Source organism: Oreochromis niloticus, linkage group LG5 (genome assembly GCF_001858045.2).
Source record: "Oreochromis niloticus isolate F11D_XX linkage group LG5, O_niloticus_UMD_NMBU, whole genome shotgun sequence".
In the NCBI taxonomy this organism is placed as follows: Eukaryota; Metazoa; Chordata; class Actinopteri; order Cichliformes; family Cichlidae; genus Oreochromis; species Oreochromis niloticus.
In genome coordinates this window covers 3,866,346-3,874,039 of record NC_031970.2, presented here as the reverse complement: position 1 = coordinate 3,874,039, position 7,694 = coordinate 3,866,346, and positions in this window count along the sequence as shown.

The following is a 7,694-nucleotide window of genomic DNA, read 5'->3' as shown; positions in this document are numbered from 1 at the left end:
CCTGCCCAAGTATGTCACCATAGCTTGGAAAACTCACACTTAGCTAAGTTGAGAGTTAGAGTAGCTTGAGCCAAACGGTGAAATACCTGTCGCAGAGTTTCCAAAAGATCTTGCCATGTTTCAGTAAAAATTACTAGATCATCAAGGTAGGCACTACAGTTGGACAGGCCACGGAGGACTTTATTTACCAGCCTCTGGAAAGTGGCAGGAGCGTTACACATGTCGAACGCCATGACTGTGTACTGTAGAAAATCGTCAGGTGTTACAAAGGCAGAGATGTTAGAGGCACGTTCAGTTAAAGGGACCTGCCAGTAACCTTTAAGAAGATCTAATTTAGTGACATACTGAGCAGTCCCAATACTGTCCACACAATCCTCAATTCTTGGGAGAGGATGTGAGTCAGCCACAGTCACAGAGTTCACCTTCCGGAAGTCTGTAATAAAACGGGGCGAGCCATCTGGTTTGGATTCCACTATACAAGGTGAGCTCCAGGGGCTTTGACTGGGCTTCGCTAAGCCATGTTGCAGCAAATAGTCAGCCTCCTGTCTCATGAGTGTTTATGGGGGCTGGCTCGATAAGGATGCTGCTTAATAGGTTTAGCTCCCTGGACATCAATATCATGCTCTAGCACTGTAGTGTGAGTTGGCACATCCCTGAATAAGCAGGTGTATTCATTAATCAAGACAGTTATGTCTTCTTGCTGCTCTGAAGACAGATGCTCAAGCAAACTCGGCAATGCTTTAAGCATTTCTGAGTTAGACAGACGGGGTCTAGAACAGGTGGGATAACTTAGTTTTAAACCATCAACCTCGTCCACCCCTCCTTCCTCTAGGTGGCTTGAGGCTACAATAGGAGCACAGACCCCAGCAGGCTCTGGTGTCGGTGACAACTGATTAAGCATAAAACCTTTATGATGTTTTTTTCAAGGAGCTGTACACATTTTGCATATGTTTCTCTGGTCAATTTGATACCAAGTTGTTTTAGCTATGTAAATCAAGTCAGTCTTTGTGTGTGACTTAAAATCCATACATCTGCAGGTGCAAAGTTGGTCCTTTGAAGTTGATACATGAAAGGGCGGCGGGGGAAACATTCCCATGAGAACTTTGATACTTCTTGTGGTGTGGTAAAATGGTAAATGGCCTGTATTTATATAGCGCCTTCTAGTCCCTAAGGACCCCAAAGCGCTTTACATATCCAGTCATTCACCCATTCACGCACACATTCACACACTAGTGATGGCAAGCTACGTTGTAGCCACAGCCACCCTGGGGCGCACTGACAGAGGCTAGAGAGTTGTCCATGTCCAAGTATTGAAGTTGTGTGTGTGTGTCTGTGACCTACAATACTCACACCTGTTGAATTAGAACTGATATTTCTCGTGTGGTGGTTGGCGGGACTTTCCCACAAGGACATTGACAGCTCATGCAAAATAAGGGAGCTTATTTAAGCTTCCATGACAGTCTTCTGTCTAAAGCATTACTCTTACTCTGCACTGTAGAATCTGCAATCTGTATGCTCTCTAAAAAAAATGTCCTCTGGGAAAAGCTTTACTGTCATTGAGATTTTGGCACAAGTCTTTGACAGTAAAAGTGACATAGAGGAAAATATGTCAGAGACAGAGGATTGTGTTGAGGAGGACCCTTAATTTTCTTCCCCAACATAGACATCCATATTACTCATGCTCTCATAACACATACAAATAAGGCCTTGGGGGTTGGCACGATATACAGCAGCGGTCCCCAACCCCCAGGCCATGGGTCTGTGAGTGGTGTGGTACCGGGCCACAAGAGTTGAGGCTCTGGTGTGAAATTTGTGGTTTTCAGGGGTTTTATCATTATTTTTTTTATCATTTTATCGTTAACTTGTTTCCCCCGGGTCTTTTCCCGTATGTTATGATGCTGGGCCTCCCTGCTGTTGCAGGACCAGGGAAGGTCTGCTTGTCCCCATCCCAGGGAAAACGGTAATATCTCCTGGGTCTAGGGGCAGATTACCCCTCTGGGGAGAGGGTACCTGGACCTGGAGTATAGAGAATGTTTGGGGAGTATGAGTGTGTGTATGGTGTCCATCTCTGTTTGACTCCACGTTGGGCGAGTGCCGAGTATTTGCATATGTTTGCATGAAGATGGGAATGCATGTTTGTGTCTGTTTATGCCTGTTTGTCTGTATTCATGTGTCAGGCCGGGCCTTAGAGAACCTGTCTCACCTCTCTGAGAACATGTCAGGTCCCCCCAGGTTTGGTGGGCGATCTCCCCCCACCACACTCCCTGCTGGTGGTGATCTCAACCGTCAGCGCATTGGTGGTTCTCAGTGTCCAGGGCTGGGTGCTCAGGTATGTACTGGCTCATTCTCAGTGGCTGCGTGGCAAAGGCCTGGTGCCCATGGCTCAGTCGTGCCCCTTCCAGAGGGTGGGGGGCCCTCGTGCCTCTGGGCATGGGGCTCAGTCCGCTCTGGCGCAACTGGCTGCCGGCGGAGCACGCGAGCTCACCACTGCGGCCCTGTGTGGCTTCTACACCGTGGCTGCTGGGTGACCCCTCATCTGGGGTTCTCCTCAGCTCTTTCCAGGAGGGTGCAGGGGTTGCCCCTCCGATGGTCCTCCTTGGGCTCTCACGCTCTGGGGGCCTCCGTGCTTGAGTCATGCCCTGGGGGGCAGGGCTGTGGCTCCCCACACACTCTAGCAGATCCTTATATGGAGAAACTTTTTGAACTCAAGCACGCTCACACACACAGCTGTGCACACAGGTGTACACAAAGGTGCTCACATATACAAACTATATCTTTCTTGTCTGCTACCTCAAAGCACATTGTGCTTGCATGCTGCACAATAACATTCAATATTTGGTATTTACTGTTATTTATACTTATTCAGTGTTGGGAAGGTTACTTTTAAAATGTATTCCATTACAGAATACTGAATACATGCCCCAAAATGTATTCTGTAATGTATTCCATTACGTTACTCAATGAGAGTAACGTATTCTGAATACTTTGGATTACTTAATATATTATCGTGCAGTTTACAACTACGTGAATGTACTATTGCTGTGATTTATTACTGTTACTGAAGGTCCGTGGCTCCGAACCGTAGTAAAGGGACCTCTGGCTAATACGGTGGGTTCCGTGTCGGGCTGGTAGCCGAAAACTAGCTTTACTTTTTTTGTCTGGGTCAACTTTGCTTGCCAGAGACAGAGAGAGGCGTTGAAAGGCTGCTCCAACGGAACTTACTTTTTCCGGAGGAAAACACGAACACAGTGTACAGTTGAGTCTTAATAGCTTACTTACAGCTGGGCTCGTCAGGCACTCTTCTTGGCTGCAGTGGTTATTATTATATTTACATGCTTCCAGCTCCCGTTTTTGCTCCGTGACAGCTCGGACTTTTCCTTTCTCTCCCCCCCTCGCTCACAGACACATAACGTGTCCATTCTCCCTGCAGCACGGACTACACTGCCCATGATGCTACATTCTTTAGGGCCATGCCTGTAGCATTCTGCCTTTTAGCTTAGCACAACAACAACAACAAAAAAGCGCTCTCTCACCCAGGAAACACGCAGAGAGAGAGCGCGCGTCACCCTGTAACCATGGCAACCGTAACGCTGCCGCCTGGAACAACATTACATAGCTGTCAAACAAACCCAAACAGTCCTGACCCGCAACAATATGAAACAGGGAAGTACCGCCATGTAATCCATTTATTTCAACAAAGTAACTGTATTCTGAATACCACCTTTTTAAACGGTAACTGTAACGGAATACAGTTACTCATATTTTGTATTCTAAATACGTAACGGCGGTACATGTATTCCGTTACTCCCCAACACTGTACTTATTTAAGTTATTGCTCTGGTGTTGTGTTTATTGTGTTACTCTCATTTTGCTTTTCTTTTTTTTTCTTTCAACAGCGGATTTTTTTTAGTGTCTTCTCTCGCTGTCCCTCTTTCCCTCTCTTTTTCTTTCCCTCCCTTTCTTTCATTCTTTCTCCATTTGCTATCCCCCAGTCATGTCTGTCCTGTCTGTAATAACTTAAAATAAAATAAAATAAAACAAAATAAAATAAATAAGTAACAATAATCGTACAATATCTATTATTGTACGATCTAGTGTGCAATATGAAGCGCCTTGAGCCGACTGTTGTTGTGATTTGGTGCTATATAAATAAAATTGAATTGAATAACAAAGGTCAATCAAATGGACGAATACTGCAAGGCCGTGATGATCCACTTGGTAAAATAAGTAAATTCGTTGGGTATCTTTCTTGGCCTTCAGACAAAAAATCTGATTGCTAAAGAACCAAATGGAAAAACAACTCTTGATCTCTGCCATTGCTTGTCCCAAGCCCGGATAAGAAAAAAGGAGGGGTGACTGAAAGTGATGTCGGGGCACTGGAGCAAAAGGTTTAGGGTCACAAAAATCAAAGGGATTCTTTCTAAAGAGCATGGATGTGCACCCAAAATTATTTTTTTTAATTGTATGAAAGATTTTGAAGATGCACTAAATCTCAAATTGGAAGTTTGAACTGATGGTGGCATTAGAGAAAAGATCATGTCATCACCAAAAAGCAATATGGTTCATCCATTGGTTATTAATGTTCTCAGTAATTTTGAAAAGATTTCAATGCAAACTTTTTAAGATACATTTCGATTCAATTTGTATTCATGCATTATGCATTGAATAAATAAACAAAGTGCCTGACACAAACACTTGGCCAACAATTGTATGTAAACCATTTTCTGGAGGCAAATATTACTTAAAATGTGTCAGTAATACTGGAGGAGAATACGAGAGTTAAGTAGCACTTTTTACACTGATGACAGATCATGTACGCTGTGTGAGAAGAGTTATGCCTCTGTTGCATACGCCTTCTGTCCGTGAACAATCATACTTGATGGCTTTAACATATATGTTTCAGACCGCTATGGTTAGCTCTGAATTTCTACCCTGCACCTAAGATGCGCAGACATCAACTAACAAGACAACAAAAGCTATATGTTACCCAAACAATTAACAATTGACAGCCAGTAAACCGAAGATTACAATATATTCAAAGCATATATGCACAACAGTTGTCTATTCATTGAGCAGTACGTTGAGATGTAAGGGGTTATATGCAATGCAAAGTACTGTAGGTACAAACTAGCCCAGGGGTCAGCAACCTTTAACACCCAAAGAGCCATTTGGACCCAGTTTCCACTGAAAAGAAAACACTGGGAGCCGCAAATACTTTTTGACATCTAAAATGAAGATAACACTGTTATTGTTTTTTGTGTTTATGCTTTGTAAAACACCTAAAGTGTGCTGCTTATGAAATCCATGAAGTGCTACAGAGAAAATAAAATTTTATTTATGTAATGAACACATTTTGAACTCTTAAAAAATATAACAAAAAGGAAAGACACCTAGTTGAAGGTCTCTTTTAAAAGAATTAAAAAGCTGAACTTAAATTACTCAATACCAAACAAAAACTGTAGTGAGGCGTCATCCTTATATCACCTTTGGGATTTCGTAGCCTGTAGCGGAGCCTTGACCTGAATTTTAAAAATAATTGGAAAAAATCACTCAACTGCTAAAAAAAATGAAAAATAAACATTTGCAAAATATCTGCATAAATATTTATTTTACGTGGTCAATGTGTGTGGCAGGGCGTGGTCTGCAGTGCCGCTGGTGGGGAGGCGGACGCATCTGAGCAGCATCCACAATCAAGCCTCGCCGGCTTAAAGTCTGTGCTCTCTCTGCTGTTGTGTTGGTATGTGTTGGGCTGTGAGCTGGAAAGCTACAGCTGGCTCTGTGGCTACAGCAACCATGTGTGAAAAGTGGTCAGTAGAGAAACAATGGGACTTCTGCTGCAAATCGGGGCTTTACGAAGTCACGTCATCTTTACGCAGGACTGTAAGCTGTCATCTTTGAGGCGTGAGCTGTTTTTGTTTTTACCATAGTTCATGGTGGAGAATAGCTGCTCACATACCTATGTGGATCCGAAGATCCATACTTGGCCTGCCTGTTGTTGAAAATCTTGATAAATGCATGGCATTTCGGCGGGTATGGTTTATGCAAATGTGACCCTTATTTTGAGCGATGAAAAATAATAACATATAATTTTATTTTTATATTTCAAAATCACAATAATCTTCCAATTTAGAACTACAAGTTAAAAAAGAACAAACACAAATAAGACTAAAGAGCCGCATGCGGCTCCGGAGCTGCAGGTTGCCGACCCCTGAGCAAACCGATCCCGCCAGGTCAGTAGCTGACCTTGCCGTGCGTATTCTCTGATGTGATATTATCTCATCAGGGTCAAAGGAGTTTGCAAAGAAAAGCGTCTGGACTTCTTTAAGTTGCTTGAAGACGTTTCACCTCTCATCCGAGAAGCTTCTTCAGTTCTAAGGTCAAATGGCCGAGAGTCCCAGATTTAAACCCAGTGGGAGTATCCCCCCAAAGAGGGACAAAGGACCCCCTGGTGATCCTCTAATCACATGAGCCAAGGTGTGAAAGCGGGTGTGGGACCTAATCAGCCAGGGTTTCGGGTGAGCTCATTGTGAAACCTGGCCCCACCTCGTCATGTGAATTCCTCAGGTCAGATGGCCCAGGATGTGAGTGGGCGTTAAGGCGTCTGGGGAGGGAACTCAAAACTGGATTATAGATGGCAGACAGTTGGTGTCGTAAACCACCGCCTCTGTTCAAAGATGGTCGCTCACAGTGGACATAGATGGCTTCTTTCACTCCTCTTTCAAACCATCTGTCCTCTCTGTCCAATATGTGAACATTGGCATCCTCGAAAGAGTGACCTTTATCCTTAAGATGCAGATGGACTGCTGAGTCTTGTCCTGTGGAGGTTGCTCTTCTATGTTGTGCCATGCGCTTGTGAAGTGGCTGTTTGGTCTCTCCAATGTAGAGGTCTGGGCATTCCTCGCTGCACTGTACCGCATACACCACGTTGTTAAGTCTGTGTTCTGGAGTTTTGTCTTTCGGGTGAACCAGTTTCTGTCTGAGTGTGTTGCTGGGTCTGAAGTACACTGGGATGTCGTGCTTGGAGAAAACTCTCCTGAGTTTCTATGATACACCGGCTACATAGGGGATGACAACGTTGTTGCGTCTGTCTTTCTTATCCTCCCTCGCTGGTGTCTGATCTTCTTTTCTGTGACTCTTTGCTGACTTTATGAACGCCCAGTTAGGATAACCACATGTTTTGAGTGCTTCCTTTACGTGTGTGTGTTCCTTCTTTTTTCCCCTCAGGCTTAGAGGGAACATGTTCTGCCCGGTGGTGTAGGGTCCTAATTACTCCAAGTTTGTGTTCCAGAGGGTGATGGGAGTCAAAGAGGAGGTACTGGTCCGTGTGTGTGGGCTTCCGGTAAACTTCAATGTTGAGGTTGCCATTCTCTTCAATGTGCACGGCGCAGTCCAGGAAAGGCAAACAGTTATCCTTTGTGTCTTTCCTGGTGAACTTGATGTTTTTATCCACGGCGTTAATGTGCGCAGTGAAGGATTCCACTTCTTGTGTCTTGATTTTGACCCAGGTGTCATCTACATATCTGTACCAGTGGCTGGGTACTCTTCCTTTGAAAGAGCCAAGAGCCTTCCTTTCCACTTCCTCCATGTAAAGGTTGGCTACAATAGGTGACACGGGGGAGCCCATGGCACTGCCATGTTTTTGTCTGTAGAAGCCTTCGTTGTATTTGAAGTATGTTGTGGTAAGGCAGAGGTCT